Source organism: Aethalodelphis obliquidens, unplaced genomic scaffold, assembly GCF_003676395.1.
Source record: "Aethalodelphis obliquidens isolate GAN/ISIS:26980383/991018 unplaced genomic scaffold, ASM367639v1 scaffold44, whole genome shotgun sequence".
Taxonomy (NCBI): domain Eukaryota; kingdom Metazoa; phylum Chordata; class Mammalia; order Artiodactyla; family Delphinidae; genus Aethalodelphis; species Aethalodelphis obliquidens.
The window spans coordinates 13,052,528-13,077,443 of record NW_020837988.1 but is presented as its reverse complement, the minus strand read 5'-3'; positions in this window follow the sequence as shown (position 1 = coordinate 13,077,443).

Here is a 24,916-nt window from a genome sequence, read left to right as displayed (position 1 = left end):
GTAGTTGTGGCGCATGGGCTTTGTTGCTCCGCGGCATGTGGGATCTTCCCGGACCAGGGCTCGAACCTGTGTCTTCTGCATTGGCAGGCGGATTCTTAACCATTGCACCACCAGGGAAGCCCTGCACTTGCTTTATTTTTAATTTTGGGGTGGATCGGGCAAAACTAAGTCCTTTTGAATCAGTCCTCAGACTTGGGGGGATAGTTAACTGTCCCTGAAATTCAGAGCCAAAGTGCTGGTTTTCTGGATTCTGATTGAAGCTTGTTCTCCTCGAGGAGTCAGATCTCGTGCAGCTGGGACGCAGACCAAGTTATAAATCATACAACATAACTGTCCAAAAACCACAAACAGGCTATTTCCCTCGATGCCCAGGCACCCATCAGAACACACAGGGCAGTGTCACTCAGAGGAGAACAGGCCCTGGGAAGCTGGTCACCTCCAATGAAGCCAGAACCCTCCACTTTCTCCACAAACACCCCAAACAGTAAATCTTACTGTGATGTGCCCCCAGAGACGAAATGGGATGAACTGCAACCTCCTGTGGGAACTATTAACTCAAGCCAGCTGGGTGGGTGTTTGCAGTTGTGCCTGGTCCTGACCTCCGACCCACACGGCCACCTGCTCTGAGCTCTGGGGGGCAGCACGAGTTCTCAGTGACTGTCCACGGCAGGGGGTGTGGATACGGGGACATGCACGGGGTCTGAGGGCCGTCAGCTTATCCCGGAGACCTGGGCTCAGGCCTGGCGGCTAGTCCAGCTGAGCTTTGGAGGCCTGAGCCGCCCCAGCCTCGCCAGCGGCTTCACCGTCTCCCCACAGTTTCTCATCTGTGAAACACAGACAAGGAGCTGCTTCAAGGAGCAGACACCACCTGGCCACGCCACCCAGGCCTGGCTGCCCCCACAGCCGTGTGGCTGTCACACTGTCAACGGAGATGTCTCAGTTGCCACCAGCGTCCAGCAGTGCATGGGGCTCAGCTCAGGAGCCTAAGGGGTGCTTCCGCGGGAGTAGATGGACGAGACAACTTAGGGGTGAGCCCCAAACTGCTGCCTTGAAAGGAAGCCGCACTCACCGCCCACTGGGGGCTGATCCCCCCACCCAAACTCACAAGGAAACAGAGCTTCTTGCAGGCACCTGGGACCCCCTGCCCAGGTAGAAGGATGGAGACCAGACCTGCGCAGCCCACCCGGTGTTCCCCGCCCTTCCCATTCAGGCTCCACTGTAGGGACCCCTCCCCGGGCCGGGCTCCCCCTGCTTTGGGAGCCACGTCCATCCCAGGGCACAGAACTGTCCCCCCTGGCATGGCCTGTCCCCTCCCCACGCAGATGTTTCCTGCTAATGTTGCACATTTCTGCTTTAATGCGATGCCTGCCCAGCACTGAGCACGTGGTGGAAATGTGCCGACACAGCCATTTATCTCCGTGTGTCGCAATTCATTCTCTCGGGGCAAAGTTCCAGCTGATGCCTGCAGAGGCCCCGAGGCCAAGCTAGAATCTCACTTCTGCAAGGACCTGGGCTGCCTGGAACCCAGGGCGCGGCAGGAAAGGCGGCTGGGAGTGACGCATCTCGGGCCAGGGGAGCCATCCGACCACAGCAGTTGGGATGTGAGGATGTCAGACGTGAGGGCACTGAAGTAGCCCTGCGCCTGCGCAGGAAGGCGAGCGCTGCTGGCCCTGCCTGGGCCGCTGTCCCCACACAGGTGGGGAGCAGCTGTAGGACCCGTCTGAGAGCTCCCTGGCTGCTGCTTCATCCCAAAGACTTGTAAGGTGGCAGCAGTCGCCCCCTGGGTATTACAGGAGGTGAGAGCCTGTGGAATGGAATGCAGGCCCAGAGGAGGAAGCTGCCGCCATGGGGGCAGGCAGGGCTGCCAAGAGGCAGGCGGGGCCCTGGCGGGCACGTTCCCCTGAGTCTGACCCCAAGGGCAGCATCCGGGTGACGCCCTTCTTCCTTGGGCTTCTCCAAATTAGCTCCACATGCAAGCCTGCCACCACCAGCCCTGGGCCAGCCCCCATCAGCTCTTCCTCGTTCACTGGCTGGACTCCGGTCAGCTGGTCTGCACCCTTGGCCTTGATCAAAGGCTCAGGTGGTGTTACACCTGCCAAGCCTGCCAGGGGCTCCCATCCCCCCCACCTGACGACCGCGGTCTCTCTGGGATCCCACCCCTCCCCTCAGGCTGCAGGCTGCTCCTGCTGCAGCCTTGACCTCGGACATGCAGCTCCTTGGCTAGACTGCTCTTCGCCCCCGCCCTGCACGACTACTATCCCTTTCTCAGTGAGACCCACCCCAACCTAAAGTCGCAACACCCCCTGCACGCACACGCCCTCCACCATTTTTTTTTTTTTTTTTTTTTCGGTGCGCGGGCCTCTCACCGCCGTGGCCTCCCCTGTTGCGGAGCACAGGCTCCGGACGCACAGGCTCAGTGGCCGTGGCTCACGGGCCCAGCTGCTCCGCGGCTTGTGGGATCCTCCCGGACCGGGGCACGAACCCGCGTCCCCTGCATTGGCAGGCGGACTCTCCACCACTGCGCCACCTGGGAAGCCCCCTCCACCTTGAATTAATATACCATGCAGTGTCTTACTTATCTGCCTCACAAACACGCATGGCAAAACCAGAATGTAAGCTCCATGGGGGCATCGATTTTTAATGTTTTTACTACGGAAAATGTCAAACATAAATGCAAAAGTAGGGAAAACAGTATCATGAACCCAACCTTCCCGTAACCCAGTTTCAGGAATGATCAACTCGCCGCCTGTCTTATTCTGTCTGTGCTCCACCTTCACACACAACACATTTGCCTGTAAATGCTGCCAAAATGCAAGACCTTTTAAAGGATGTAAAACCACACGAACATTATCACCTAAACATTTAACAGCCTTAAAACCAAGTAAACAGCCCGTGCCCAGATTGCCCAACGGTCTCATTTCATACAGCTGTTTTGTTTTGTTTTTTAAATCAGAATCCAAACAAGGTCTAAAAAAGGCAATTTGTTAATATGCCCCAAGCTATATGAATCACACTCTCCTCCCTTTTAATTTCTTGTTGAAGGAACTGAGTTGTTGCCCCGTAGAATGTTCCACATACTGGCCCCAGCGGGCTGCGTCCCCGGGGTGGCTTGACTGTCCCTCTGCGCCTGTATTACCTGCAAGCCCGTGATGGACGCAGAAGTTGGCCTGAGTCAGGTTTGCTTTTCAGCAGGAGCATATGTCCTCGCTGGGTTGTGGGCTTCCTGGCATGTCCCCCAGGGGCTCCCTCGAGGATGTTGCCCCTGACCGAGGGCCCAGGGCTGCCCAAGGCTGATTTTACCTTCCCCACCTCCCTGCATCTGTCAGCTGGGTGTTTCTCTAAGAATCTTCTTGTCGACCGTGTGGTTACTATTCATTCAGGAAAAGCAGGATAAATGCCTGCTTCTTTCCTCTATCCATTTTCAGAGAAACAAGTTGGTTTCCAGCATCTCTCAAAGGTGACTGAGAGCCCCCCACCTCCTTTTTTTTTTTTTTTTTTTTTTGCTTTTGCTTTGTTTTCTGGATAGTCATGGACTCATGAATTGTAATTTATTTAACACGTTTCAACCCATTTCAGTCATTATTCTTCCGGATGCTTCGCTGTCCTGTCTGTGACCAGTGGGGCCCTTTCCCATCAGCTGCATGTCCTTGGACGACCAGGACCTTGGAGGTGTCAGGACGGTCCAGGCTCACACGGGTGCCCAGCCCTGGCAGCCCAGGCCCCGAGGCAGAGCCAAGGCGAGCTTGTGCCGTGGCCCCGAGGGGACGAGCACACACAACGGGAACGTCTCCAGTCAATGCCCTGCTCCCGTGCTTCTCCGTGAGCTTCCATGGGGCTCCTGCAACACTCTTTCTTCTGGATGTAATAATGTGTGTTCTCAGCCCCTCAATACCTCCTCTCTCCCTTTTCAACCTGCACTGACAGCTCCTGCCCTGTTTTCCTGATTGTTACAGGGTTTTCGGCTCTGAGGGCTTCATGGCTTCCAAACCTGGATGCAGAGGCACCCACGCCAGCCCTGACGCCTGCCCCAGGCCGCACGCTCCACGCTCAGGGCTTCTGAGCTTCTAAAATGTTTCTAAAAACCAAACCAAACCAGACAACGGCACTGGTGCTGCTCCCTTGATGCCATCGTGACATGTTAATTCCATGATGCTCATTCGTCCTACAGGTGCCAAAGCTTCGGCAACGGGGGGCTCCTGCCCTCCTCCACCTCATTCCCCTGCAAGCTTCCCGTCACACTGTCAGCCTCTGAGTTCTTTCCCTGGGACCCTCATCCACAGGTGTGTTGGTCATGCGTCTTGGAGGACCCCTTGCCTCCTGTCTATGCATCCTCCTCCATCAACTCCTCCACTGTGTTTTCCTGGTTTGGAAGTTGCCTTGGTCACCACTGTCGCCACAATCGCATGATCCAAGCGATGTTTGTTTTTTTTTAATTAATTAATTAATTATTTTTTGACTGCCTTGGGTTTTCATTGCTGCGCGTGGGCTTTCTCTAGTTGCAGTGAGCGGGGGCTACTCTTTGTTGTGGTACATGGCCTTTTCACTGCGGTGGCTTCTCTTGTTGTGGAGCACAGGCTCTACGCTCACAGGCTTCAGTAGTTTCGGCACGTGGGCTCAGGAGTTGTGGCTCACGGGCTCTAGAGCACAGGCTCCGTAGTTGTGGCACACAGGCTTAGTTGCTCCACGGCATGTGGGATCTTCCTGGACCAGGGCTTGAACCCGTGTCCCCTGCATTGACAGGCGGATTCCTAACCACTGCGCCACCAGGGAAGCCCCCAAGCAATGCTCTTCACTCCATCAGTTCTCAGAATTCTGGTCCCTCAGTCTCACTCCTGTCCCCTCTCCCCAAATAAAGCAAAAATAATTTGCATCGCCTGCCAACGCCACCTTTGACAGGAGAGCACACTGCCACCTCAAGCAGTTTCCCCCATTTCATTTGTGGGAAGGATGTACACATTCAGAAAGCAGAACTTTCTGCCTCTTTTAAATCCAAAATAATCTAAGATCTGAGCTATACTGTATAGTTTTCTAGCACCCTCATCATTTTGGTTAAACAAAATACTCCAACACACATGCACACATACGTGTGCTCTCTTACCTGCTGACTGGTGAGAAAAGCTCCAAACTGTCCTTTGTGCAGAAGCAGGCTCCCCCCTCCCCCAAAGTGAGGCTGTGTCAGGTGAGGCCATTCACCTACAGACACCGGCCCCACTCGGCCTGCAGGTGAGGTCATTTACCTGCAGACATGAGCACCACTCAGGTGAGGGTGTTCACCTGCAGCACAGGCCCCACTCGGTCCTCAGCGTGGCTTTCGTGCCCTTTAGATCCCACCTTCCTGTTGGCAGCTGCAGGTCTGCCTGGACTCTGGCTCTGCACGTTCCTCTTCCCCTTTTCCTTCCGCCTGACATCTGCCTCTCTCTCTCTCTTCTTTGTCAAACAGCTTCATTGAGAGAGAACTCACACACCGTAAAATCCACCATCTGAAATGTACAATTCAATGGTCTTTAGCACGTTCACAAGGTTGTGCCACCATCACCACCACCTAATCTCAGCACATTTTCATCACACGAAAGGAGACCCCACACCAGCAGTGGTCACTCCCAGTCCTGTCCCCCAGCCCCTGGCAGCCACTAATCTGTTTCTTTCTGTGGATTTGCCTTTTCTGGACATTTCCCATAAATGGAATTATGGCTTTTTTTCACTGAGCATCATGTTGTCAGGGGTCAAGCACATTGCAGCCTGGTCGGCACTTTATTCCTTTGTGTGGCTGAATAATTTTCCACTGTGTGGACGGACCACGTTTTGTTTACCTGTTTGTCATTATGGACCTTTGGATGATGTTATTATTCATAATAACACTTTGGGGTTATTATGAATCATGCCATGTCCAAGGATTTGTGTGGACGTATGTTTTCGCCTCTCTCAGGTTTACACCTGGGAGTGGAATTGCTGGTCCTATGGTCACTCTGTCGAACACCTTGAGGAGCTGCCAGACTTTCTCCCATGACAGTGACCAGGGCTCCCATTTCCCCAGCTCCTCCCTCGTCAGCACTTTTTACGTCTGTCTTTGGTTGTAGGTGGCAGACTGCTGAGTACCCGCAGCCGCCCATCTCGGCTCTCAGCGGCTCCCTCTGCGCTGCCCAGCTGTGCTCGGCCTCCCGAGCCTGGGCCTCCACCTCAGGGAGCCAGGAGCCTCCTTGCCTCTCTGACTCCCCCCTGACCTGCCCCTGTGCTTCCACTGGGGCCTCGGGATGCTCCTTCCTGCTGCCTGTCCTGTGGCCTCGCACCCACACAACAAACTTTTCCGCATTTCTTTGTTAAAATAATTAAGCGTGAATATTAAGAACAATGCTTTTATGTCAAATGCACTGTAATGACATTTGTCATTACAAATGCCCAAGTGCGGACAAAGGTTAGTGTTTCACCGTGGGTACGGCACGACACCTCGCAACGCAGGTGGGCAGAGACGTGAACATTTTGCCGGGGGGACTGCTTAGCGCCCCTCTGAATCCCGAGCTTCACAAACCCCGTCTCCCAGCACAGTTGGGAGTGAGGACGGGCTTGGGAAGGATCGCTCTGGATCCAGAACATTCTCCCCATCCTGCCCTCACACCCTTGCTGTCCCGACGGCTTCTCCCACTCTTTCCTGGTTCTTCGTCTTGTCTGTTCCCTGCACCTTCCACACCTCCCCATTTCCACCAGGACAAAACCCCAACCTCCGTGCCAGGCCTGTTCGCCAGCTGTTGCTACAGAACAAGAATTTGTGACTTAATAAGGAGCGTTTACTAGCCTCATAGATTCTATAGGTCAGGAATTTGGAATCCACATAGCTGTGCTGGGTTGGGGTCTCGGCACGTCTCACCTGAAGGCTTGAGTGGGACCGGTGGCTCCTCTGCTAGGGCGGCCCTTCACGCAGCTGGGGGCTGGTGCTGGTTGTTGGTGGAGACCCGTTCCCCCAGGATAAACCTCTCCCAGGCTGCTACAACGTCCTCTGACGATGGCTTGCCCCAGAGTGAGTGTTCCTAGGGGGAGCGGCCCTTCTTCTGGCCCAGCCCCAGAGAGCACACAGCAGCCCATCCTCCACCTTCCGCTGACTGGTATCAGAGCACGAAGTCTAGCCCACACCCAGGGGAGAGGACCAGGGCCCCACCTTCTGGACAGAGTGATGTCAAAGAATCTGCAGATGTTTCCACGACCGTCATGCCGGCATCCAAGGCCCCACAGCCTGTCTCACTGCTTAAGGAGATTCACGAGAAATGCAGGTTAAAGGTTCTGGCAAGTCCTGCAGGTAGGAAACCTGTCTGATTTTGTTCAATTCCAAGTTGATGAGCACAGAGAAGATGTATAGCAACATGTCGAAGGCCAGCATTTGGTGACCAGTGATTGAGGGAGCAGAGCAAAGGCAAGCTCTTGGGGGGCAGAGCCCATGCTGCACACAAAGAGGCTCTCCACCAATGTTGATCGAGTAAACGGTATCTTGACAAGATGCTCAAACACCCAGATCAAATTCTAAGATGGGAAGTGTCCGTGTGACAGAGATTTCCAGGCCTCCCTTACACCAAGTCACATTCTGTGGAGTGAACTCTGAGCCAGATATTACATGTAGCTTCCATGAAGGCAGGGAACACCCACGCACAGGCCTCCCCACTCCCTTTCTCTGCTGTTGGTGTCCTTTGTGGTCCAGGTTCGCTGAAGGACGCTTCCACCTTCAGGTCGAGGCTGTAAAACAATTCATCTGTGCAGCTTACAGAATCAGATCTGCTATTTATATATTTATTTATTTATTATTTTTTAAATTGATTTTTACTGGAGTATAGTTGATTTACATTGTTGTGTTAGTTTCTGCTGTACAGCAAAGTGAATCAGTTATACATATATCCACTCTTTTTTAGATTCTTTTTCCATATAGGTCATTACAGAGTATTGAGTAGAGTTCACTGTGCTATACAGTAGGTTCTTATTAGTTATCTATTTTATATATAGTAGTGTGTATATGTTAATCCCAATCTCCCAATTTATCCCTCCCCATCCCCCTTACCCCCTTGGTAACCATAAGTTTGTTTTCTACACCTGTGACTCAATTTCTGTTTTGTAAATAAGTTCATTTGTGTCATTTTTTAAGATTCCACATATAAGTGATGTCATATGATATTTGTCTTTCTCTGTCTGACTTACTTCACTCAGTATGACAATCTCTGGGTCCATCCATGTCGCAGCAAATGGTATTATTTCATTCTTTTCTTTGGCTGAGTAATATTCCATTGTATATAAGCACATCAGATCTGCTATTTTAAACCACCCCCTATACCTTGTGCACTATGAAAAAATGTGCGGAAGCTTGGTTCTGACACCACCTTGCTGAGGGGCAGCCAACCTTACTGGCCTCTCTGCACGGTGAGCTCATTTCCGGTCTGTATGTCCTAAGTTTCTCTTTGCCACTCTGCCAGCATCACCTTGTGACCTTCAAATGCTTTGCGTTCAATCTTCCAAGTCTAAGCCATCCTTCCAGAAGACCCATTCCTCATCAGACCCTGCTTTTTTCCAGACAGCACTCCATGTCTGTGCAGGCCTTGTCAGTGCCTTTATTATTCATCTGCATTGACATTCTCCCAGCCTACCTCCATCCCTCCTGGCCTAAGCCTTCAATTCTGCCCAGGGAGACACCCCAGAATAAGCTGTGGCCCCCAGAGAGTGTGCCCACTCGATGCTGTCCTACCTGAGGTGTAGTGAATGGTGGGATTGGAGGCTGGGGAAAGGGAACACAGGTCTCTGAGGAAGGACATCTGGGACTGGGGTTGGGGTCCCCAGTCTACACGGAAGACAGCGCCCACCCAAGAGGATGAGTGGGTGCCGCTCCTTGGCCCCCAGTCAGCACAGGGCCCAGCGAGAGCTGGCGACAGTGTTCGCTGTGTTTGCCTTTCTTGGCCTTTTCTCATGCTTGGCCTCCTTTTTCATATTTGGACAACGGTCCTCCGCTCCCATCACAATCTTCTCAGTGTTTGCCCACCAGGGCTGCCTGTCAGCTATAAGAGGGCCCACAAAGCCACCCGGCCCCGTGAGGCCACAGTGGTCCCGGGGCCCCGGCTGCCCCCGCACACATTCTTCACCTGCCTTTAATTTACTTCTGACACCGGGGGTCCTGAAGTCTCCGGCCCCAGCCGCCCTGCAGGCCCAGCTCCACGGCAACCCCACACGGGTCCCCGAGCTAATGAGAGCTCTGGAGTGGCGTCGGGAGGGGCCGCTGCCGTGGAGACAGCCTGCAGTCACCCAGTTACCACGGCGCCAGGCAGAGCCCTGGGTCGGCCGAGGGAGTCATCTGGAAATATCCTGCTTGCTAAACCGTCTTTGCTCGCACAGAAATTCTGCAGTCAAATGCTCTACCTCTGCGTTGTACCTGCACAGCCTCACACAGAAGTTCTGGACTGAGCCTGGCTCCGCAGCCAGAACGCCTTCAGGGCAGGCGCCTCCCGGCTCCTGTCCACCCCATGGACGTGCCCTGAGCTCAGGAGGACCCGTGGAGCTTTGGGAAGGGGAGGGCTCAGGGCAGCATGGACCCTGGACAGCAGGGTGGTGTCCCGAGGGCCGGGACAGGAACCTGCTGAGTCCTATCACCCCATACCACATCCCCTGTCCCCAACACACCTTTCCTCAGACCCCTCCACGGAGAGCCCCGTGGCCACCCCTCGCCAACTTGGCTGCCCCCAGGCCCGGGCCACAGTGCCCCCGAGGAGGGCACCCCTCTGTCCACCTCAAGGCCCCTCAGCACCCTACCCCCAGCAAAGACACCTTCACACAGGAATGAGTGGAAACAAGGATGCAAAGGTTGCTGTGCAGCAAAGGGAGCTGTGTGATGACAGCCCACTCTGTGCCCACCTTCTTGGCTCCCTGAGGAGCCCAGAGAGGTCAAGCAACTTGCCCAAATTTGAACAGCCCTGAGTGGCAGCCCTGATGTGGGCTGAGAACCAGCCTTCCGACTCACTCTCCCCAAGGAGAACGTTTAAGGAGGCCAGACACTCGCCTTAAAAGGACGAAACAGAGGGCAGCCACCCACTAGAGCACAGGCATCTGCCAGCTGTCCTTGCCGCCCCACCTATACATGAGGCGAGGCCAATTCCCTGAGGTGCACCAGGACAGGCGCCAGCAGCCTCCACGGTGCAGCGGCTCAGCTCTGCTAAGGATTGGAGACGGCCCCACCCAGCCAAGATGCGTTGAGAATCAGAGAGCTGCATCTCAGGGGGCACCCCACCGGATGGCAGGGTTTGGGTGCAAAGCTTCCAGGGTCCTTCTATGACCCAGTGGAGCTGTGTCCAGGGTTTGCTGTTGCGGGTGGAGCGTGGGAGGCCTGCCAGGCCTGCTCACCCTTGAACTTCCAGCAAGTTCATAACACAGTTCGTGACCCCGGGGTAGAACGGAACTTCCAAAGCCGAAAAGACTTTCTCCACCACTTTCACACACTTTGTGATGTTTAACGTCACCGTGCAAATACCGGACAGGGACTCAGGTCCGGGACCACTCAGCCCTGAACAAGACTTGGAAAAACTCAGAAAATACACACCCTTGAGTTTGCCTAAACAATCCAGGCTCCTTCCTGTACTCAAACCTAGGCTGCTCAGATTCAAACGGCAACTAACCTGGCTCCAGGCCCTGGAAAGCCAGCTTTGCCTCAAGCTCCCAACATGAAAGGGCTTGAGGAAGATTGATAGGAGGACAGACTAATGCCGCCCATCCTCTCAATAAGAGGCCATTTCTTGGTGAGCACAGCCCTCTCCTCCCTTCCTGCCCATCTCAGATTTCTTTGGGAGAAAACAGTAGAAATATCTAGAGAGAATTCCTGTGAGGCTTTTGGTTTTGCAGTAGGCATTGATTTGAGGGAGATCTCTTTTGCTGTCTCTTCCTTCCCCTAGTCTCCTTTGTGAATCACGATACAAAAGGAATGGGATTTTTCAGAAGAACAGAATTCACAAGAGCATGCAGGATCGCCTACAAGGCCCTTTCGAAGCTTCCTGCCAAAGCCAACCCTTGGCCAGTGTGTGCATTTCTGGGGCGACAGTGGGCTGAAGGCGCAGCCTGGCGCTCAGGACAGGGGCGCTGGTTGCTGCTGGGAGCCCTTCACAGCTCACGTCGTCAACACTTGTCACTCAACACTGCAGGAGTGTGACGCCACTCTCCCTGACCCTCACCACCCTCTCCTTTCCAGATGGAAGGGACTCTCTTCCCATGACATCACGGAGACCCCTGACCTCCTCATGAGCAACGTCTGGAGAGGATGAGGAAGAGAAAAGTCCCGTGTCCTCTCAGAGCCACCAGGTCCTCAGCCCCAGGGACCGCGTGGAGTGTCGGGCCGCAAAACCCAGATGGGATCACTGGTGTTGCTGTGCATAGAGGGGTGCGTTCTTTACAAGAACTATGGGGGTTTTGTGAGTCTTGTCCTGTAAATAATACAGTTGATTGGTTGTTAAATGTCTAAAAAGTAGTCTGCCGGGTGTTAAAGACCAGTGGCGTTTGGACCCCGAGTCTCCAGCCTCCAGCTTAGCCAGGACACGTGCCCAACCTGCTCCGGCTCTGGTCAGTGGCCCCAGGACACCACCACAATGGTGTGTCAACTGACCGGCTTGCAGTTTGGTTAAGCTGCACCCTGCTGCCTGTTTCAGAAGTGAAACCCCGTTCTCAGGGAGGGCTGTGCAGCCCTGAGGAGAAGGGGGAGCTGGAGGGACATCGGGTCCTCAAGTTGCAGTATTTTTCGCGCCATTGGACATGACTGGGACTCCCAGACTCTTCTAGAACTCTGCAGGAGGCTCCATACAGACCAGATAGGCGCTGATTATCACCCTGAGCTTATCTTTCAGGTCGTGCGCAGGTTCTTGTCATGTCACAGCTAATTATAGGGCAGTGAAATGGTTCTGGCTGTACTTTGCAAGCTCAGAGCAAAAGTCCCGATTCCTCCTGTGTTCCTGGCCTGCAACAGGACAGGGGGCCATCAGGTGGTTGGGGCTGTAGAGCCTGGCTTTTGAGTTCAAACAGCCAGGGCTCCCAAAGGTAGGGGCGTGTGGTGACCCATCCCCTAAAAGGGAATCAAGCCTTGTCCAGTCTCCCAAAGGAGAACTCCTCCCTTTGGGATGTTGGGCAACAGGGGGCTGTCATGCCCTAGGCTGACCCTGGGCTTTGGAAGTGACTCAGGCCCACCCCACCCCCCAGCCCTTACCCACAGGATCCCCTCCCCTTTCCAAGACTGACTACATCCCCATCTCTTCTGAAGACCTTCGCTGCAGCTCTATTCCACCTGGCTCTCCCATGAACACCACTCCATACCCTCGAGACTTAATCATGTCCCATCAGGGGATGCACTCTGAATGATTTCCCTGGACTGCCATTTGACTCCTAGAACTTTTAACTCTGCATGTGCCTCTCACAACCAGTCAGCTCTAAGTGTGAGGGCTGGGCATGAGACATAGCACTGGCACGGTAGGAGCTCAGAAAATGAATGCAGATGAATGAACATGACTTTAGTTATTCTTAAATATAGTTATTTATGAAAACAATATAGTGTAAACTTTAAGAAATAAGATGGATCATTTTAAACCTAGTATATTTTACAAGGAGACAACTAATCCCAGTTCTATACCTTTTTCACTGTCTTGGCTCCTCCTCCTCCCATCCTGGCCCCACCTCCTCCCATCCTGGCTCCTCCTCCTCCCATCCTGGCCCCACCTTCTCCCAAGCACCCAAGCACCACTGGGAGGGTCAGTGCTAGAGGGGAAGGGGCACATTCCAACGTTACACCCTAAACCTGAGGTTCTCTCTAGTTTCCAATAAACAAAAGGGAAGGTGTGCAGCCCTGGAGGGCTTTGGGCCTCTGGCCTCAAGGAATTCTCAAACAGCTTTTTTTTCAATTGAGGTAAAATCCACATAGAAAATGAACTGTTTTAACCATTTCAGAGTGTACAGTTCACTGACATTTAGTCCATTCACAGTGTTCATCACCTCCATCTAGTGCCAGAACATTGTCATCATCCCAAAAGGACATCCTGTACCCATTAGCAGTCATTCCCCAGCCTCCGTCCCCAGCCCCACGCAGCCACCAATCCGCTTTCTGTCTGTAAGTCTGCCTGCTCTGGACACTTCGCATCAACGGGATCATACAACACGTGGCCAGGTGTCAGCAGCATGTTTCCCATGTTCCTCGTGCTGTAGCACGTACTGGTGCATCCTTCCTTCTCAGTGCTGAGCACTGTTGTGTTGTGCGAAGCACCATGTTTTGTTTATGGGAGCAGCCGGTTTCACCCTGGGGTGTGGGCACAGCCCACCCACTTGGCCCTTCCTGAGCTTCCGGCCCAGAGGCCGGTGGACTGTCCCAATTAAAGAGTGTCCAGAGGGGGCCTGTGGGAGCCGGGCAGGCAGGGAGTGTCTGACCATCAGCGTCAGGGCATTGGACGTTTAATCGTTTTCCTGTGTGGCCACTGACCATTCCAGAGGAACGTGACCCATCTGGAGAAAGGAGAGCTGGTGTCCAGTTCTCAGGACTGACGTTATGGGAAGGACCAGCACTAGGCAGGAGAAAGGACCAGAATCTGTCCTTGCTCAGCTCTGCCCATGGCCTGTGGGTGAATAAAGGGCAAAAATTGTACATTTATGGGACTTCCCTGGTGGTGCAGCGGTTAAGAATCTGCCTGCCAATGCAGGGGACACGGGTTTAAGCCCTGGTCTGGGAAGATCCCACATGCCGTGGAGCAACTAAGCCCGTGGGCCACAACTACTGAGCCTGCACTCTAGAGCCCGCATGCCACAACTACTGAAGCCCACGCGCCTAGAGCCCGTGCTCTGCAACAAAAGAAGCCACCGCAGTGAGAAGCCCACGCACCGCAACGAAGAGTAGCCCCCGCTCACCGAAACTAGAGAAAGCCCGTGCTCAGCCACAAAGACCCAACGCAGCCAAAAATAAATAAATTAATTATTTTTTTAAATTGTACGTTTAGTTTGTCTATGCAGGAAAAACATCAGAGCAAAAGTTTCCTAAAATACACCCATGACCACTAACACCTTCAAGAGAAAACCACTTTGGAGGCCCTTCTAGACCAGTCAGTGGTCTCTAAGTGGGATTCCTGTGTCCCACGCCTGTTGGTTTGTCTCCAGCTGCATGGGAGGAGGGGGCTGGAAAAGGTGCTTGCCGCCCTGGCGGTGACCACGCACACCGGGCCTGCACACGCTTCCCGGCTACCTGCCCCAGGAGCCCCTTGCGAGAACCGCACACCTCAGCTCTGGGGCCTTCACCCACTCGCTGAAAGCCCTGTGAGGTTTCTGGGTCTGAAAGCAGCGAATGCCGGGCCAGACCAGCCCCCTCTCAGGGACACAGGCGGCTCCTTCTCACAGAGAATGAATCTCCATCTGTTTCACCTCTAACCAGCCTCTCCCTCCCAGCCAGCCTCGGACACCCAGCAGGCGGTCTTCTTGGGGGGACGCGCTGCCCACGGAGGGGAGCTGCATTTGAAGTCGTCCTGAGCCAGATGAATAAGCTTTTTATGGTCCCCCCACGCTGGACTCAGCCAGAATGTCAAATGGTAATTAGCAGCAGACCCGGCTCTGTCCCTGGTGATATTATCATCAGACTTCTTGGGTTTCAAAGTGAGCAGCCGACATGAAACGGTGGGTGGATCGGCCTCCGAGAAGGGCCTGATGGGGCCTGAGAAGTCTGGGGACCAGGATGTGCAGGACTGAGTGGTCAGGACAGGGAGGAAGTCCCCACAACGTGGAGCAGGCCTCAGGGTCTGCACGGATGGTGGTGGCCAGTGTGACGCCCTCAGCCTGGCTACGACCACTGTCCTCACCCCCGCGTTCCCGGGGCCCTGCACACTGTACTCCCACCCCAGCCCTCAGCCCCGAGGTCACAAAGATCAGCCAGCATGGCCTCTCAGGCTGGCTAGTGCATACGCTCTCTGATCCTAGCCTCCTTGGGGGTGCTTGGGGATAGGCTGGTGTCCACATTCAGACACAGGCTGTGCTCAGGGAGGGGAGGAGACTTTGCAGGAGAGAGCGGGGCTGGGGAGACCAGGGCCTGGCCTACTGGGAGGCCTACTGTGAGGGGACACCTCCCCTCCTCTCCCTCTCTAGATCCTTCTCTGCACCAGGAAAGGGCTTGGTATCTTAGAAATGTAGCTAAGAGTCCTGTAGAATCTACCACAGCAACGAACTCCCTGCTCCCAATGCCAGCCTTTTACCCCAGGGTGCCTGGAGCGGGAGGGCCCCAGGAGCCCCCTGCCCTGTGAGCCAGCGGCTGGGGCCCAGGAGGGGGGCCCGGTTCCCTCTCACTCAGGCACCAGGCTGCCTCTCTACACCCCGGGCTGACGCTTCTGTAAGTTTGTGTGAAAGACGGAACGAGAGAAGAGCAAAGACGGTCACCATGGTGCTGCTTATCGTTGGAGGGGGAAAAGGAGATTTAAACCCTAAGTGTCTGTCAATTGTATTCGCAAAATAAAATCTGATGCAACCGTTAGCTTTCATTTATGGTCATGGAAATCTGTCTGCAAGACATTAAATTTTAAAAATCAAGCCAGAAAACAGTCATATAATGTGATCCTAATTTTGAAAAGCCTGAAAACATACCAATGTGTGTTTACAAGTGGAGAAAAGGATCTACACCAAAGATTACAATAGATGATCCTGGGCCATGACCAATGGATACTTCTCACTTATTTTGAAAGGAGGAGAACAATAGCCATTTTGTGATTTTTAAAAAACAAGCCCCTGAAAATCTGTTCTCAAAAGTGTTGAAGGAAGTGTCCCATATCCCCCGACCCAGGGAAGGCCAAGCCACATCTGGAGACACAGCATCAGTCGTTGCTGGAGATTCACACACGCCCACCTGCGTGCACGTTTGCGCCAGCCCGTGCACCCACGCCAGGGCCAGGGTTCAGCATCTCCTAGGAGGCTGAAGCCTGGGGGAGGGAAGAGGACCCCCTCTGAGGGTCCACACAGGTTCCTCCAGGGCGCCTCTGGCTCTGGCGGCTCCCAGGGATGCGCAGGATTCCGCACCCCACCCTCGCCAAGCCCCACCCTCAGTGCAGACCCCTTGGGCCTCTCACCAAGCCCTTCTGCAAACCTTCTCCTGTCCATCTTTGCAGCACATCTTGGAAGTTTTCCTGTTGGTTAGACTTTGGGAAACTTCTGCTACTGTTCTGTCTACTTCTATTTCAACGTTCTGCCTGACCACACTCCTTTCAATATGGAGAAAAAAGGAAATTAATCCCTCAACACACAATCTATCCTCATGAAGAACTCGCTGCCCCGCGAGTTCTTCATGAGAATAGATTTCTCCAGACACTGGAGAAACAAAAATGGCACAGGGACCAGCCACGCTGCGGGCTCCAGGCCCTGGACTGGCCAGGCTCTGGGACTGGGCAGCCCCAGACCTGACTGACCCATTGAGGCCCCTTCCCTGCAAGTCATGCTTGGGAATCCTGCACCCCTCTTCCGCCGAGGGTCCCAGAAGAACATGGAGTCCTTGCCCTTCACCCCTCTCTCTCTTAGACAACAGAGAAAATGTTGGATGAAGAAGGGAACCCTGGCACCCTGCACTCTGTCCGGTGGCGCCTGAGGACAGAAGTGGCGTCTCCCACCAAGGAGTGGGGTTTGCAATCGCAGCCATCCGCCCTGAGAGAGCGTTGACTGGCACACGAGTTTGTTGTCAGGAAAAGAAACAAAGAAACGGACTCAGGACAGCGAGGCTGGAGAGATCCTGACCCTCCAAAGGTGAAACCCTAAGGACCCAGGACAACTTGGGTTCCAACTGCATCAGCTCTGCCAGCTCCTGAGTCTGTGGGATGCAACAGGAAACGAGGACATTTTGGAAGAGAGGAAATGTGTGTTTGGTTTTGAACAAAACATACTGTATTTGCACACCCATGTTCATAGCATAATTCACAGTAGCCAAAATGTAGAAACAGCCAGAGTGTCCATCGATGGATAAACAAAATGTGGACAATGAAATATTATTCAGCCTTAGGAAGGAAATTTTGGCACAGGCCACAGCATGGATGAAACTTGAGGGCACTGAGCTCAGAGAAGGAAGCTCAGTGAAAGACAAAGTCTGTATGATTCCACTCCCATGAGGTCCCTAGAGTAGACGAATTCATAGAGAGAGAAAATAGGATGGGGGAGGGAAGGGGAGTTGGTGTTTAATGGAGACAGAGCTTCAGTTTGGGAAGATGAGAACGTTCTGGAGATGGATGGTGGTGATGGCTGTGCTGCAATGTGAATGTACTTAATGTCACTGAAACGTACACTTAAACATGGTTAAAATGATAAATTTTAGGTTGTGTGTATTTTACCACAATGAAATAAATGTTCAAATATATACATGACCCCTGTCATGGGAACACACACACGTATGCATAAACACACACACAGACATATGGCTTAAGCAATTCTGAAAGAAATGCACCACAAGGCTGACGGTTGTCAGCTCTGGTGGTGAGATAATGTTTCTTTCTCTGCCTGATCTTTGCTGTGATTTCCAAGTTTTCTAAAAGGGGCAGCAGCATTTGCACAATGGAATAGAAGTTATAAAATGCACATCTTTCCCCAACTAAGCCCGCTCTGCTGGCCTTTCAGCCTCCACACAATGGGTCATTCAGCTGTTCTGCCCACTGCCCGCGCACTCGGCCATAAATCAGCCTGACGCTGAGTGCCGCCTGCAACCCCTCGGCCTCTCTCCTGCCTCCTCTGGGGCTGCGACAGGGCCCCGTGTGACGCCCACCTCCTTCCCACACACCCCCAGGCCTGGGCTGCCCACACACAGCCCCTGGAGGACAGTGACCCACATCAAGGCAGTGCTGGGTACCAGCCAGCATCTTTCATCTCCTGAAGAGAGAGACGCTTTTCCAGCTGCACCACTTTGCCGTCGCCTCGGCTCAGTAAAATAAACAGAATCGGTGGCATCTACCGGGTTTATTACGCATATTCCCCAAACGCATAATTATCTTTCTACAAGGCACATTCTTGGTGCATTGCCATGCCTCTGTGCCAGAACCCCAGACTGCCTTCCTGCATTCCTGGGCCATGACACCACCATGCCACGGCCTGCTGTGCTTGGCCAGATGTGTGCGGAGCAGTCCGCCACGCCGGCCCGGCTTGAGGCAGATGGACGCTGCAGGCGGGCATGGCGGCCGCTGGGGTGAGGGGGCTGCCCAAGACCACCGCCGGTCAGGAGTCCCCCGATCCCGGCCTTGACACTTCCTGCCTGCTGCAGGACCTGGACCCCTGGTGGTCATTGTCCTGAGTCCTGGGGTGACTGCCCTGTTTCCTGTTCTGCAGAAGAGAGAGCCCACTAGGTCTGAGGTCCAAGGGCGGTCAGCAGGACTGGGGAGGACCCTTCTTCCTGGCCCTGAGCTCTGCTGTGAGCGGCCAGCCCGGGACGCTGTAAAATGAAGCCAGAGGATCAAAGCACCCTTAAGTCTGCTCCAGCAGGGTGGACCAGGACCTCTGGGCTGAGAGGCTGGTGGGCCAGCTTGGAAGGGACAACTTGACCCGACAAGCACATGGCGGTGGGGGGGACCCACAGGCCAGGACAACCCCCACCCAGTCAGAGATCACCCCAGGAGCCACCTGGAACAGCCCAGCCCCGGGACCTGGTGGGCCGAGATCATCTTCCTCTGAGCTGCCGAGGAGTCCGGGAGAGGGGAGGCCCCTCACCTCAAACTCACTGAGGGCAACATGGACCTCAGTTGTTAGAGTCGCTCAGGATCCATCACACCCATTATGTGTACTTGATCCAAATGCTGGACGAGAATTCTGAGTTGCTCCCTCAGCTGTGTGGCCTTGGACTAGTGGCTCACCCTCTCTGTGCTGTGGTTTCTCCACATCCTCATAAATGAAGTTGGTGATAGTGCACATCTCATCAGGCAGTTGCGCCACAAACAGAATGTGGGTCCCGGTGTGCGCCCAGTGCTCAGCGTTTCCACTGCGCAAATGAAGCTTGGGAGATTGATGGGTCTGGTCCGTCCAGTTGGGGGAGGGGGTGCTGCCCACCTCGACCGGGAACCTCACAGCCTCCTGACCCCCCTGCTTCCCAGACATGCGGCCCAGGCCCACATCTGCCACCAGCTCCCACACTGGCCTTATCCTCCTTCCGAAACCCCAGCCTTTTCACTAAATCCCCTGTTCAGAACTCTTAACCGGGAAGCACGTGGGCCACGGGGACTAGGGTGCCCGGAGCCATCGTTTAACTGGGCGCAGTTTAACGTCGTCAGTGTGATGGGTGACTGGATGGTGGCTCATTTCTCTTTCTTCTTATTTTGACTTTTCTGACTTTTCCATTTTTCTTTCATAGCATGTTTTTCATGTGTTGTTTGAGATTACAAAGCCCTATTTTTAAATCCTCAGCACCGTCCCTCTCCTTAGCACATCTTCTCTGCTCTGGTCAACCTGACGCAGGCCCACCCCCATGCTTGAACCGTCCCCACCTCTGCCCAGGCTGCCTGCCACCTGCCTTCCATCTTAGTGCCTGACGTGCCCCCGTCCACCTCTCACCCTCCGTCTGGGGGCTTTTCCCACACAGCTGAGCCCACCTGGACGGTCCTCATTTTCCACAGGGCCCTCTGGAAGGGGCAACAGGTGATGGCAAAAGAGGGAAACTGAGCCTGTGAGAAAGTTCGTCCATTCCCACGCCTCCCCTCCTTTGTGACATGGACATCCATCACTGGTCACGGCACTTGAGTCTCCTGGACCCTGCACCCTAGAGGAGCCCCAGGAAGAGAACTGGGAAGGAGCCCTCTGGCTGGGTAGAAGGAGTGGGGAGAGGGACTGTCTGAGGAGCAGGTCTGTGTCCCAAGCAGCCTCACACCAGCCCATGTGCCCCCTGTGAGGGGAGATGGAAACAGAGGACCCCCTGCTCCCAGCAGGCGGTCTCCCACCTCCTTGTGCTCCCACTGTGTCCCCAGAGCCCCCGGGTGGCCACACACCCAGTGAGGTTCTGGGGTCCCCAGCCAGAGGACTCAGGGCACCCTTGGCTTTGATCCTAGGTCTGGCAGAATCGCAGAGGTGGCCCCTTCATCATGCCCTGTGCACAGTTTCTGGGGTGACCTTGGCCTCTCAGAGTTGTTCTGGAGTCTAGGGTTGCTGCCTTCGGGCTCTGAGCTGCCTGGAGCTCCCAGGCACCGTGCTGGGGGATAGGAGGTGGGGGCCCACTGTCTGCCCCCCATGGACCCCTGAACTGTACCAGGCTGACCAGCCCAGGGACATGGAGTGTGCAGTGTCCGACCCATCTCCTTAGATCTCCTCTGCCTCGGCAGCCTCAGCAGCCGTCCACACCCGTCCCCAGCCCACCGTGACCTCCCCTCCCTGACCCTCTCCGTCCTGACGAGTGGGGAGCCTGGGCTTCCGTTCACGCTCCACAAAACTGCGGTGAAGGGATTCGGTTCAACAAAACGGCCCCCGAGTCTACTCCAGGTTCTCCAGAGACGCGTTTTGCACAGGCTCCCCTGTTCCCCGCATCCACCCCACACAGCCGTCTTCATCTTCCTCCGCTGCCCCCAGACCCCCTGGAGTTGCTGATTCGCTCAGCCCAATGACCAAATTCCCTCCTGCTTCCACCCGTGTCCTGGACCAACAGTTCCGGCCTGGTGAGGCCAGGGTCACGACAGCCAGGACCACCCACAGCGGCCCTCGTCCAGCAAGTGTCTCCCCAAAGGACCCAGGAAGTCTGTCTCAATTGCTCTGATGTTCACTTTCTTCACAAGGCCCTTAAAATCCAGATCTTAAAAGCACTCCAATGTCTGTCATCCCAAAAATCGCCAAGAGCAAATGGAGACAGGGCCTGACGTGGGCGTCCTGTGGGCTGAGGGTCTCCACCCAGGACCGGTCTGGCCCGCTGCAGGCAGAGTTGTTGTCCACCGCACGGCACTCAACAAAGCTGGGTTTGAATCCTGGTGAGAGACTCTCATTGTCAGGTTCAGGTCATCCTCTGTTCCTGGAGCCAGGGAGCAAGGGTCTTGGGCAGGAGTGTGGATGGGGGGCCTGGGGGGGATTCTCACGGGTGTGTCATGCTTGGCCTCATCTCACGGCCGAATCCATGAGCCAGAGCTGACCACTCAGAGACGCAACCTGCTATGAGCTGAACTGCTAGTACATACGCATCTTCAGTTTTTGAGGACCTGGAAGTGATCCCAGGGAAGGGGCCCAGCGAGCCAGGACAGAGGCAGTTTGCACACTGCCTCCCCTTTGTCCACCTGAGCCAATTCCATTTGCCAGGAAAGGCGTTCCTGAGAGGAGATGCCCACGTGTCCCAGAGCCGGGAGGGAAGGTAAGGAGTAACCATGAACTCAGTTCCACCTGTTTCCGTCTGTCCATACTCGCTTCTCAGGCCAGGCAGCCTCATTGTCCCGGGATGGGCCAGGGAGCTGGACTTCTGTCCAGGTGAGGTGGGCAGAGAGAGGGGGCTCCAGCCCCAAGCCCACTAATAACTACACTTGTGAGTCCATGAGATGGAGTGGGAGAAGGCAGAGGACCCTGGGAGCAGCAAGGATGCGGGGAGAGAGGTTGTGGCCACTGAGCCTCCTCCTGGCTCCCTGAGCTGCAGACTTTCTGGGCTAAGGGTCATCCTTCAGTCCTTGCATTTTGGCCAACATTTCCCCGGCGTGGGCCCCGCCCCCTCCCCATGCATGACAGTTTGCCAGGTCCCCAAAGTGCCTCGTGCTGGGCTCAGGTGTCACCACTCAGACGAGGGACATGGAGGAGGCTGCACTTCTCTCTGACCAGCGGGCCTGGGGCATCTGGGGCATGTCCCCATCTCCTATGATCCCCCCACGACTGGACCTTCAGGGTCTGCCCCACCTGGACCAGCGATACGCCCCGGTATCTGCAGCCAGCGCATGTGGAGGCCCCTCTGGAGGGTGGAGGGTAGCTGCCAGCACCCGGCTGCCAAGAAAAACAAGACGGTGGGGTTTACATCCCCAGCTCTCCACCCACAACCTCCCCCAAAAGGCCAGGCAAGTTCACATAGGACAAGAAGCAGTCAGTCTGACGGCTGGACTGGCTCACTCACATCTCACCGGAACGTGCTCGCTATCTCATCAGGAAACGCAGGCCAGCCCGGGTTCAGCCTCTTCTACATGGTAGAGGCAGAAAGGCCTCTCGCGGGAGCTGGGGCCCTGGAAGGAAAGTGCTTCCACCTGGGGACTTGGGGTGGAGAAGCCGCGTGGGCTTGGCTGACCTTCCTTCAGCCTCAGGAGCTCTCCTCTTGCTGAGTGGGATTTATAAGCTCATAACCCTGGGATGGTAACGACTTGCACATGTGTGGTCAGCGTGTGTCCTGACTTTTTGCTTTGATTCGGTGTCAAATGCTGGTGTAGGTGGGTGTTTGGTGGCAGGGCTGGCGCCGGGGAGGGAGCAGCGGCAGAAGTCCCACTGTTTTTGTTATGGATGGCATGGTCACATCAAGGACACCTGGCCTGGGACTATGTCTGCTTCTGTCTGCGTCCAGGTTACGCTGAGGTGGACCAGGCAGAGGCCCAGGTGGAAATGGAAAAGATACGGTTGGAGAGAGGTGGGTGGGCCTGCCTGACACCAGTTATCTACGATCAAGAATGTGCCCTGGACTATTTTTATGCCATCTGTATTTTCTTCATTTTCCTCTTCTTCTGGTAGGGCTCCTTTTGGACCCTTGGTCCAGCTCATTAGAGCTAAAAGGGAAAGAGGGGTGGAGGCCCCTGTGCTCCTCGCCAGGGTAGGGTGGTGGCATGGGGGCCATGAGAAAGCTCTTCTGCACCGCCCCCCAGCCCTGGTCCACAGGACCACCGAGGACTCAGGCAGGGGAGCTGCAGAGGGGCCGTGGGGTCCCCAACCCTGACACTGCAGGGGTCTGGCTGGGAACCTGGAGGCCCCTGTGGGTTCAGGTGTGGGGACGACACCACGCACACACACAGACACACACAGACGTCCCCCTGCCTTTCTGGCACAGAGATCTTAGTTTTCTGCCTTCCCCTCCCTCCCAAACCCTCACACAGAACCCACAGGGCTTTTTTTTTTTTTAAGCACTTTTTTCTTCTTACCCCAATCAAATTGATGACTAGGAAAGTATGCGGCTTGGTAAGCAAAATTCTTGTGAAAACGAAATTCCAAAGCCCTCAGCAGCCGTGACCTCCCTGCACGGATACGCCCCGAATCATGCTGCTTTTCGTAAATCGCCACCCGCCTGGGGGCAGCACACAATGGCCAGTGTTGACACCGGATTCCTCGTGTTCCCGAGGCCTCCACCCCACGTGCCGCTGCTGGGGGTGCGTCCCCTGTGTGGCTCTGCGTCTGTCCCCAACCCCGGAGCCCAATCTGCCCTTGGGTGGACGTTCACCTGTGACTGACTGTGGAAGGACAGGCTGCACCCCGGGCCAGGTGCAGCTCCAGCAGCGCTGGCCACGGGCCAGCAGGCTCCTCAGGAGGGACAGGACCCCCTGTGTGCCAGGCCCCATGCGCGGCACTGGGAACCGAGGCCCTGCCCTCCTCCCAGGGCTCCAAGCCTCCCTGGGAGACCAGACCTGCACGCTGCATCTCCTGATGGGTCTGGGGGAGGAGAGGTGGAGGAGGTAGATGTTCGAGGTGCCCAGGGCTTTGGCTGCGTGTCCCTGCCCCAGAGGACCCTCCAGGACCCCTCAGGGCTGCTTCCCTTGGCCTCTGCCCCAGCAGCCAGCCCCACAGACCCTCCCCCCTCCCATTTACTGGTTGTCACAGCACTTAACCACCTGCCATCTGGGGTGGAAACTCCAAGCAGGCAGGGCCCCTGGATTGTCTGCACACAGTAGGCCCTACTCAGCACTTGGCGGAATGAGTGTCAGCTCCCACTTCTGGGGCCCCACCCGTTATGACCACACAAAGCAGCCTCACAGAAGGGCGGCCCTGGGGGAGGGGACAGCACCCAGACCTGCATGACCGATCCCGCTGATTCCCTGTCACATGACGCCCAGAACCACTGCTTATGCGGAGAGCTGCCCCAAATCTTACTGTGCAGAAGGGAAAGCTGACAGCCTGGCCGGGCCAGTTCCCACCACGGGCCTGAATTAAACAGTTTAATCAATTAGTGAGATGGACGCCTCTGTGTCAGCTGCAGCTCTAATGAGGGGCTCCCCGCCCCCACCCGTGGGACGCACTGGCCTTCTCCCTGGGCCCCTCAACAGGGCCGGACTCAGCCCTTGTCCTCCTCAGGCGGGTGCAGCCCCAGGAGCGGGTCTGGGAATCTGGCCCTGCAGCACCAGCTGGACACTCGGCCACACAGGGCCAGGCCCTCCCTGCAGCCAGCTTTCCTTCCAGAACCCAAGTGGCAGAGACAGGAAGGGCCGGGGGCGAGGGGTGGGGGGGTGGAGGGGCTTATGCAACCATCTCCATTTGTGGATGAGGACACAAAACTCCTGGGGACCCTGGACGTGGCCCAGTGGGACTGAGGTCACAGGGACAACGGGTGGGTAGCCAGCACTCCCTCCCTCCCTCCCCAGCATTCCTCAGCCTTGAACACATGCACACCACAGAGAGACGCACAGACACACGTGTAGACACACATGCAACCGCACGCACAGACCCCCAGGCTGCAATCTTCTTGCAGTTCCCTTCCCAGAGTGTGAGCACGGGACCAAGCACAGCACCACCCTGCAGAGACTCAGGCCTGGAGCCTCCCCCTGATCTGTCCAGGTCAAGGCCCAGGGTCAGGGTCAGTGCGAGGGCACGTGTGTGAGCATGTGTACGTGTGTGTGTGTGGCACGTCTCTCTGTCTCTGCTTCCCACTCCCTCCCTGGAGTCCGCAGCATGAGTGGCTCTGGGCACTGACCACACCAGCTGCGTGTGTCCTTCTGACAATCGGACTGGACTTTTCCCAGCTGTTTGGAGATAGAGCTGCCCACCCCCTCGTAACAATTAGAAAGTTGCTCATGTATTTACAATGGGG